Source organism: Macadamia integrifolia, chromosome 11 (assembly GCF_013358625.1).
Source record: "Macadamia integrifolia cultivar HAES 741 chromosome 11, SCU_Mint_v3, whole genome shotgun sequence".
NCBI classification, from domain to species: domain Eukaryota; kingdom Viridiplantae; phylum Streptophyta; class Magnoliopsida; order Proteales; family Proteaceae; genus Macadamia; species Macadamia integrifolia.
In genome coordinates this window covers 3,580,185-3,591,155 of record NC_056567.1, presented here as the reverse complement: position 1 = coordinate 3,591,155, position 10,971 = coordinate 3,580,185, and the positions used below count along the sequence as shown (strand labels likewise).

Sequence of the window (10,971 nt, the reverse complement as noted above, 5' to 3'; positions counted from 1 at the left end):
TATCATGTCTGCGGGCCCAAATGTATTTATCTTTGTACTATAATTTGGGTATCAAGTATATTGGGGATATTTACAGGTAAATTAAGTCTTCCGCTGAACTGTTGAACATTATCTTAGTTGTGTGTATGCTGTGGTTGGGTACTGTATCAGATGATCCTGGCAGGTTTGGGTTAACCGGAGTTAACCCTGTCACCGGTCCAGTTCTATGTGAATGGGGTGTGATATTTCAGAGGTACACGACATTGCAACATGTGAGCAGAACTATGGAAGGGCGGGAAACCCCAACACTGGGAAGGAAAAGTGGAGCAAAGACAAGTCCGTAGATGTTGGTTGTGCTATGGAGTCTCACTTAGCTCGGGTGGAGCTAGCAATAGCCGAGGTGAAGGGACACCTTAATGTTGTAGAGCAAAGTGGGGAGGAGCTCGAAGGAGAGCTCAAGGAGTCCCTATTGAGTACTCTCAACACCATAGCATATGACCAATAGGAGGAGTTTGCATCCTTTAAGGCTCATGTGTGGAAGGACATTTCCACCTTCAAGGATCAAATGCGGGAGGCGTTGGCCAAGATAAAAGCTTGTGTTGCTGAGGTACATGAGGATTGGGCTTTATGTAAGAGGGCGGTGGCCGGGGGAGCTACTACCTCACGAGAAGTGCCTAGGATGGAGGTGCCAAATCCCCAGCCATTCCCTGGGAAGAGAGATGCACGGGAAATCGACAACTTTTTATGGCATATGGAGAGGTATTTCGAGGCAATGGCCCTAAATGATGAGGCGTCAAAGGTACGGACCGCTTCTCTCTACCTCACCGATGATGCAACTCTATGGTGGTGTAGAAAGCATGCCGATATAGAGAGAAGTATGTGCACGATAGACACTTGGGATAATTTTAAAATTGAGTTAAAGAAAGACTTCTATCCCAAGAATGCCACCTTCTTGGCTAGAAGGAGCCTAAAAAGGCTTAAACACATAGGTTCTATTCTGGACTATGTGAAGGAATTCTCTACCCTAATGCTCGAAGTCCTGAGTATGACTGAGGAGGAGCTCCTATTCAACTTCATGGATGGCCTCCAAGGCTGGGCTGCGCAAGAACTATAATGTTGAGCCGTGCAGGACCTTGCCTTAGCCATCACAGCAGTAGAGTCATTAGTGGAGTTTAGGAGAGACGATAGTTCTAAGCCCAAGAAGGGCACTAATGGGAAAGGTGGGGGAGGGAAGGGGCCTACGACATACCCTCCCAAGGAAGGTACTAGTAAACCATCTTCAAACAAGGAGGGTAGGCCCAAGCAAGACAAAAGGGACAAGTTCACGCCCAAGGATAAGTGTTTCTTGTGTGATGGTCCCCATTGGGCTAGGGATTGCCCCAAGAGAAAGGCTCTCAATGCCCTACTCGAGGAGAAAGAAGATAATGAGGCACATATGGGGTCCCTACAACGACTAAGTGCGATCAAGGCTAAGACAGAGATCAAGGCCACAAGCTCACAAAAAGGGCTAATGTACATGGAGGTGCATGTCAAAGGTAAGCCCACTCGTGCCATGATAGACATAGGTTCTACACGCAACTTCGTCTCAACAGAAGAGCCGAAGAGACTTGGACTTAAAGGGATCAAGGAGGGAGGATGGCTTAAGGCCGTCAACTCCCAAGCCCATCCCATACATGGTGTTGCTCAAGGGGTCGAGTTAAACATTGGGACATGGAAGGGAACGGTTGACTTGTCGATAGTTCCCATGGATGATTTTCAAGTGGTGCTTGGCATGGATTTCTTACATAGGGCTAAGGCCATACCCATGCCATTTATCAGCACAGTTTGCATTATGGAGGAAGGAGCTCCATATATGGTCCCAACTATACAAGGGACCCAGGACGGCCCAAAACTTCTTTCGGCTATACAGCTCGAGAAAGGAGTTAAGAAGGGGGAGACAACATACTTGGCAGCACTCTTAGAGCCTAAGGAAGATGGTCCAACTAAGGTGCTACCCAAGCCAATCGAGAAGATCCTTGAAGAGTTCAAGGATGTGATGCCAAACGAGTTGCCCAAGAGGCTCCCACCTAGGAGGGAGGTCGATCATGCCATTGAGTTGGAGCCAGGCACCAAGCCACTAGCAATGGCACCATATAGAATGTCACCGCTAGAGTTGGAGGAGCTAAGGAAGCAACTCAAGGAATTATTGGATGTGGGATTCATTCGCCCTTCTAAAGCTCCCTACGGTGCCCCAGTTCTTTTTCAATAGAAGCATGATGGATCGCTTCGATTATGCATCGACTACAGGGCATTGAACAAGGTAACAATCAAGAATAAGTATCCCATTCCTTTGATAGTAGATCTATTTGATAGACTTGGTGGGGTAAGGTACTTCACTAAGTTAGACTTATGATTGGGGTACTACCAAGTCCGCATCGCAGAAGGTGATGAGCCCAAGACAACGTGCATGACTCGATATGGCTCATATGAGTTCTTGGTGATGCCCTTCGGACTCATGAATGCCCTGGCTACATTTTGCACCCTTATGAACAAAATCTTCCATCCCTACCTTGACAAGTTTGTGGTGGTGTACTTGGACGAAATCGTTGTCTATAGCAACATGTTGGAGGAGCACATGCAGCACTTGAAGATCATCTTCAAGGAACTAAGGGACAATCAGCTCTATATCAAGAAGGAGAAATGTGCATTTGCACAAGAGGAGGTGATGTTCCTTGGTCACAAGATTAGAGGTGGAACCTTACAAATGGATGAGAGCAAGGTGCGGGCTATCCAAGAATGGGAGGCACCAGCTAAAGTGACTGGGCTAAGGTCTTTCCTTGGCTCAGTTAACTATTATCGGTGCTTCATTCAAGGTTACTCAAGAAGGGCAACTCCACTTATAGACTTACTAAAGAAGAACCGACCATGGTTATGGTCGGATGCATGCAAAGAGGCCTTTGAGGACTTAAAGAAGGCTGTCATGGGGGAACCAGTGCTTACCCTACCCGACTATGGCAAGACATTTGAGGTACACACAGATGCATCTGACTTTGCTATCGGTGGGGTGCTAATGCAAGAAAGGCACCCCATTGCCTATGAGAGTCGTAAGTTGAATGAGACAGAGCGACGCTACACAGTCCATGAGAAGGAGATGACCGCGGTGGTGCATTGCCTAAGGACATGGTGACACTACCTACTTGGGTCACAGTTTGTGGTGAAGACGGATAACATTACCACTAGCTACTTTCAAACCCAAAAGAAGTTGAGTCCTAAGCAAGTTAGATGGCAAGACTTCTTCGTAGAGTTTGACTTCGTCTTTGAATACAAGCCGGGTAAGGCCAATGAGGTGGCTGATGCGCTTTGTAGAAAGGCGGAGTTATCTTCTCTTAGCCAACCGGAGGGGGAACTTCTAGAGTTGATCAAAGTGGGCCTCCAAAATGATCCTGTGGCTAAGAACATACTTACCCTTACACGGGAAGGCAAGACATGAAGATTTTGGGAGCAAAATGGCTTGCTCTATGCTAATAAGAGGAGACTCTATGTGCCTAAATGGAGTAACCTATGGAGGAACCTCATTCGTGAATGCCACGACACTAAATGGGCTGGCCACCCAGGACAAAGGTGCATGCGGGCATTGTTGGAAGCGGCTTACTATTGGCCTCAGATGTGGGATGACATAGAGGCCTATGTGAGAACTTGTCTTATATGCCAACAAGATAAGGTGGAGCAGCAACCACCCAGGGGACTACTGGAGTCACTTCCCATACCAAAAAGACCATGGGAGAGTGTCTCTATGGACTTCATCAATGCCCTACCCAAGTCAGAAAGATGTGGGTTAATAATGGTGGTGGTTGACAGATTTTCAAAATATGGCACATTCGTGGCAGTACCAAGGGATTGTACGGCAGAAGAAGCGTCAAGGCTATTTCTAAAGCATGTCATCAAACATTGGGGTGTGCCACAATCCATAATAAGTGATCGAGACCCTCGCTTCACAGGGAGGTTCTGGACAGAGCTATTCAAGTTGTTGGGATCATCGCTACACTTGTCAACAAGCTTCCATCCCAAGACCGATGGGCAAACAGAGTGCATTAATAGCTTGTTGGAGGACACTCGTGAGTGCTAACCAACATGACTGGGCCAAGTTGCTTGATATGGCTCAGTTCTCTTACAACCTCCAACGAAGTAAGGCTACGAACCAAAGTCCATTTGAAATTGCCACGGGACGACAACCCTTAACACCAAATACGGTGATGACCGGCTACATAGGGAAGAGCCCTTCGGCATTTAAGGTTGCCAAGGAGTGGCAAGAAAAGCTAGATGTGGCTAAGTCATACCTAGACAAGGCCACCAAAAAGATGAAGAAATGGGCTGACAAAGGGAGGCGACTAGAAAACTTCAAGATCAGGGACTTGGTACTTGTGAAGCTTCTACCCCAACAATTTAAGTCCCTAAGGCAGGTACATAAGGGGCTGGTATGTAGGTAGGAAGGCCCATTCGAGATAACCAAAAAGGTGGGCAAAGTATCCTATGAGGTGAGCCTACCTCCTAAACTCAAGATCCATCCAGTCTTCCATGCAAGCCTAATAAAGCCATACCATAGAGATAAGGAAGACCCAAGTCGTGGAGCCTCAATAAGAGCACCAATGGCTATCACTACTTCCTACGATAAGGAGGCTGAATACATGATCACTGATCGAGTCATCCGAAGATGAGGAGTACCACTTAGTAGGGAATACTTAGTCAAGTGGAAGGAGCTACCAGAGAGCGAAGCAAGTTGGTAACCCGTCGACTCTTTATGGCAGTTCCAAGACCACATACAAAGGTTCCACAAAGAAGATGCGACGAGGACGTCACCGAATTAGGTGGGGGAGAGTGTCACAGACCGCCCACTGAAGGCCCACAGGTCAAGCCATTAAGCCCATGGACTTAGACCATTGGGCTTAGTAAGGCCCAATTTCTAGAGATTTCTACCAAAGTGTGGAACTCTAGATATTTTATAAGGAAATATTATATAGGGAGGTTTCTAGAGTTCTCCACTAAGGAGACGGGAAGCTTCTAGTTTCCACCCCAATCTTTGGATGTAAGACACATGTACATATCTTAGCCAATCATTGTAACTAAGAGTGACTATAAATAGAGGTGCCCTCATTTATCCAAGGCACCAAGTAAGTGAGTTCTCAAGCTATGGAAGTTTGAGGCAATAACAGGTCTATGATGCCCTTAGATGTTCTAGGCCGCACACGCGCTACACTGATGTATTCAATGAGTCTATAGCCTTGGCCGACGAGCTCAAGTAATCTTTGAAAATTTCATCGTGATGGGGATAGATCATTGCAATTGTTGGTCTTCAATGAGTAATTCCTAGTAAGCTTGAGTCATCAGCTCGCGTTGACTACGTCCCTTCCCTTTGTACACACCGCCCGTCGCTCCTACCTATTGAATGGTCCAGTGAAGTGTTCAGATCGTGACGACGTGGGTGGTTCACCTCCATCAACGTCACGAGAAGTCCATTGAACCTTATCATTTAGAGGAAGTAGAAGTCGTGACAAGGTTTCTGTAGGTGAACCTGCGAAAGGATTATTGTCGATACCTGCCTAGCATGACTCGTGAACATGTTGTGTTATGCGATCAAGGTAGGGCGTGGGAGCGTGAGCTCCTTCCTTCCTGACCCTTGTAAAAGGTTGGCCTACGATCCTTCGTAGCATTTGACCCAAACACAACCACCGGCGCAGTCGGTGCCAAGGAACTCGCAACGAAAAGGACATGACATCATTGCGCCTTTGGTGTGGTGTGGTCATCCTAGATTCGAATCTTTATCTTAACGACTCTCGGCAATGGATATCTCAGCTCTTGCATCTATGAAAAACGTAGAGAAATGTGATACTTGGTGTGAATTGTAGAATCCCATGAACCATCGAGTCTTTGAACGCAAGTTGCGCCCTAAGCCATCGGGCTGAGGGCATGCCTGCCTGGGTGTCATGTGTCATGTTGCCCCACCTCCTTTACCCCTTGTGGTGGTGGTGCGGAGCAAAGATTGGCCCCCTGTGTCTCTGTTTGAGGTGCAGTCAGCCCAAAGTCAAGGGCTCCTTGTGTGACAAGCTTCACGATGAGTGGTGGGTCGAGCCACTTTGCAATTGTTCAGACATCATGTGTGTGTTCTGCTCCCATTGGGCTCTGGTGACCCTGATTACCATTCGATGGCATTTCGACAGTGACCCCAGGTCACGCGGGGCTACTCACTGAGTTTAATCATATCAATAAGCGGAGGATAAGAAACTTACGAGGATTCCCTTAATGACGGCGAGCGAACCGGGAAGAGCCTAGCTTGAGAATCGTGCGGCTTTGTCATTCGAATTGTAGTCTGTAGAAGCATCCTCAGTGGTGGACCTGGCCCAAGTCCCCTGGAAGGGGGTGCCGGAGAGGGTGAGATCCTCTTCATGTTCGAACCCTATCGTACCACGAGGCGCTGTCGACGAGTCGGGTTGTTTAGGAATGTAGCCCCAATTGTGCGGTAAATTTCATCCAAGGCTAAATATGGGCGAGACACCAATAACAAACAAGTACCGTGAGAGAAAGATGAAAAGGACTTTAAAAAGAGAGTCAAAGAGTGCTTAAAATTGTCGGGAGGGAAGCAGATGGGGGCCAACGATGCATCTTGATTGGATGCGAAACGGTTAATAATCAGTCCGCCCTCGACTCGGGGTATAGACCGATGTGGATTGCGATGGCGTCCCAAGCCGGGTTATCGCGTTTTGCTTGAGGAGATGTCATCACCATGATCATGGTAGGCAACATGTGCCTCGATGGCATGCCTATTGGCAACTGCATGCTTCGGGCATCGGCCTGTCGGGCTCCCTATTTGACCTGTCTTGAAACACGAACCAAGGAGTCTGACTTATGTGCGAGTCAATGGGCGAGTAAAACCCATAAGGAATAAGGAAGCTGACTGGTGGGATCCCCTTGTGGGTTGCACCATTGACCAACCTTGATCTTTTGTGAAGGGTTCGAGTGAGAGTATACTTGTCGGGACCCAAAAGATGGTGAACTATGCCTGAGCAGGGCGAAGCCAGAGAAAACTCTGGTGGAGGCCCGCTGTGATACTGACATGCAAATCATTCGTCTGACTTGGGTATATGGTCGAAAGACTAATCAAACCATCTAGTAGCTGGTTCCCTCTGAAGTTTCCCTCAGGATAGCTGGAGCCCACAGGCGAGTTCTATTGGGTAAAGCCAATGATTAGAGGCATCGGAGGCACAACGCCCTCGACCTATTCTCAAACTTTAAATAGGTAGGATGGTGTGGCTGCTTTGTTGAGCCACGCCATGGAATTGATAGCTCCAAGTGGGCCATTTTTGGTAAGTAGAATTGGCGATGTGGGATGAACTAGAAGCCAGGTTACGGTGCCGAATTGCACGCTAACCTAGAACCCACAAAGGGTGTTGGTCGATTAAGATAGCAGGACGGTGGTCATGGAAGTCAAAATCCGCTAAGGAGTGTGTAACAACTCACTTGCCGAATCAACTAGCCCCGAAAATGGATGGCGCTGAAGCGCGCAACCTATACTCAACCGTCGGGGCAACTGATAGGCCCTGATGAGTAAGAGGGCACGACAGTCGCCATAAAACCTGGGGCGTGAGCCTGGGCGGAGCGACCGTCGGTGCAGATCTTGGTGGTAGTAGAAAATATTCAAATGAGAACTTTGAAGGCTGAAGAGGGGAAAGGTTCCATGTGAACAGCACTTAGACATAGGTTAGTCGATCCTAAGGGACGGGGGAAGCCCGTTAGAGAGCATGTATGCTCACGTGCTCCGAAAGGGAATTGGGTTAAAATTCTCGAACCGGGACGTGGCGGTTGATGGCAACGTTAGGAAGCCCGAAGACATCGACGGGGGCCTCGGGAATTGTTATATTTTCTGTTTAACAACCTTCCCACCCTGGAAATGGCTTAGCCAGAGGTAGGGTCCAGCGGCTGGAAAAGCACCGCACGTCGTGTGGTGTCCGGTGCACCCCTGGCAGCCCTTGAAAATCCAGAGGACCGAGTGCCGACCACGCACGATCGTACTCATAACTGCATCAAGTCTCCAAGGTGAACAACCTCTGGTCGATGGAACAATGTAGGCAAGGGAAGTCGGCAAAATGGATCCGTAACCTCAGGAAAAGGATTGGCTCTGAGGGCTAGGCACAGGGTCCCAGTTTTAAACCCATCAGCTATCGACAGACTACTCGAGCTGCTTTCACAGTGAGAGTAGGCCACCGCGTGCTGGTCAGGGTGATGGACTGGGAATGGCCCCCTCGGGGTCCTTCCCCGGGCATCGAACAGTCAACTTAGAACTGGTACGGACAAGGGGAATCCGACTGTTTAATTAAAACAAAGAATTTCGATGGTCCTTGTGGATGCTCACGCAATGTGATTTTTGCCGAGTGCTCTAAATGTTAAAGTGAAGAAATTCAACCAAGCGTGGGTAAACGGCGGGAGTAACTATGACTCTCTTAAGGTAGCCAAATGCCTAATCATCTAATTAGTGACGCGCATGAATGGATTAACGAGATTCCCACTATCCCTGTCTACTATCCAGTGAAACCACAGCCAAGGGAACGGGCTTGGCAGAATCAGTGGGGAAAGAAGACACTGTTGAGATTGACTTTAGTCCAACTTTATGAAATGACTTGAGAGGAGTAGGATAAGTGGGAGCTCGAAACGGCACAAGTGAAATACCACTACTTTTAACGTTATTTTACATACTCCGTGAGTTGGAGGCAGGGCTCTGTCCCTCCTTTGGACCCAAGGCCAGCCTTGGTGGGGTGATCCAGGTAGAGGACACTATCAGGTGGGGAGTTTGGCTGGGTGGCACATCTGTTAAAAGATAACGCAGGTGTCCTAAGATGAGCTCAACGAGAACTGAAATCTCGTGTGGAACAAAAGGGTAAAAGCTTGTTTGATTCTGATTTCCAGTATGAATATGAACCATGAAAGAGTGGCCTATCTATCCTTTAGACCTTCAAAATTTGAAGCTAGAGGTGTCAGAAAAGTTAACACAGGGATAACAGGCTTGTGGCAGCCAAGTGTTCATAGCGACGTTACTTTTTGATCCTTCGATGTCAGCTCTTCCTATCATTGCGAAGTAGAATTCGCCAAGTGTTGGATTGTTCACCCACCAATAGGGAACGTGAGCTGGGTTTAGACTGTCGTGAGACATATTAGTTTTACCCTAGTGATGATAGTGTCACGATAGTAATTCAACCTAGTACGAGAGGAACCGTTGATTCACACAATTGGTCATCGCACTTGGTTGAAAAGCCAGTGGCACGAAGCTTCCGTGTGCCAGATTTTTCCTTAATTTCATACCATGTTTCATTTGATTTGGATATTTGAAGCTCAAAAAATAGACCGGTATATTTTATTGGGGGGTTCATGTCTCCTTCTGGAAAGGGGCAAAGAGCATAAGAGCTACCTTGATGGAGGGGGTGCCACTCCCCGAGTGATTTTCGAGGGGCCACATAGAGGGGCAGCAGACAATGTTGTTTGAGATTTTAAAATGTAACCGTAAGCGTACGGATCAGTGTAGCTACGGGTCAAACACAAGGAGAGCAGCCACTTTATTTTTAATTTCTTTTAATAATGCGAAAGTGAACTGATTAATGGTTGTGATGTAATTCTAATTACCGTCCTAAAAATAACGTCCTAACCATTCGTCATCTAAGAATTTAAAGACGCAAGCCACGCAATTAAAATTAAATATATAAATAATTGAAAATAAACAACCCACGCAATTAAAAAAATAAATAAATAAAGGAAAAAAAAAAGCTGAAATAAAAATAAAGTAAAAGAAAGGGGATAAAGCTAGAGAGAGACTCACAAGTAGGTTTCTCTACTTAGCCCGAGGGATGCATCATAATATGAGCTTCCCTACTTGACCAGAGAGTCACTCTTACAAGGGTTACTCTACCTGACTTTAGAGAAAGGGAGACAATTAAAATAAAAGCAATAAATCGATGGTTCTATGGCTAGGAGGGGCAAATCCAACACATACACTAGCCATGAACCTTGGGGGAAAGGAACAGCAATAATGTAACGACTGAAAATAAAAATCCTAAATTAAGAAAGAAAGGGTAGTCATAAGAGGGAATGAGAGGGGGGAGAGAAGACTACTGAAGGAGCCTACTTACTTGAATCAATGCTTGAACTTGAAAAAAAATTGCTCCACAGCTTTTGATCTTGTCACCTAGATCTAAGCCTAGAACTATAATTAAAAAATTACAACTCAATTGCATAAATCCTAAACATAAAAAGAACTAAATAAAAATAAAAGAGTGCTTGCATTAATTGACATAAAAAAAAAAACTATAACAAAAGTGATTAAAGCCAAAATAGAGAAGAACTAAAATCAAAGAGTGAGAGAGGGAGAGAGAGAGCAACTAAAAAAAAACTAGAAGAAGAATGAATTGTCTCTCCTCCTCTTACATGAGTTGTATTTATAGGGAATGGGGAGGTAGGGTAACAAATTTTTCTTTCCTAAAAGGGAGAAACCCACAATTGATTGTGAGATCTTTTGAGTCCAAAAGTGCTAAGATGGAGGAGAGAGAAGAGAGAAATAAATTTAGAGAAATTTTTTTTTGCTTATTTTCTTTCCTCTTTTTTTTTTCTAATTTTTTTTTCTTCTTTTTCTCTCTCCTAGGGACGATTTTTTTCTTCCTTTGTGTGATTTGGACAATCTTTGGTGATGATGTGGAGGAGAGAGAAGATTTGGACAATCTCTATTTCTCCCTTTTTTTCTTTCCTTTTTTTTCTCTTCTTGCTTCCACGATTTTCCTTTCCTTTTTTTTTCTCTTCTTGCTTCCACGATTTTCCTTGCTTCTAATTTGATGTGGAAATCCCCTCCATGCCCTTAGTGCTTTAAGTGAATGAAAAGCAGGAAATCTTCAACAAATTCTCTAAAAAATACAACTATGAGATTCGAACTTGAGATCTCTTGGTGAGCAAGGGAATTTTGCACACCATAGTTCACCAACT

General features: G+C 46.0%; 1 non-coding gene and 1 pseudogene across 1 annotated transcript; both read left to right on the top strand.

Annotated features, from left to right (window-relative positions):
• The first annotated feature begins 5,784 nt into the window (after positions 1–5,784).
• On the top strand, positions 5,785–5,940 carry LOC122094473. The gene has a single exon (XR_006144789.1). It is a non-coding gene; the product is annotated as a 5.8S ribosomal RNA (ribosomal RNA).
• Positions 5,941–6,173: 233 nt separating this feature from the next.
• Positions 6,174–9,353, top strand: LOC122094614 (annotated as a pseudogene).
• Positions 9,354–10,971: the final 1,618 nt, after the last annotated feature.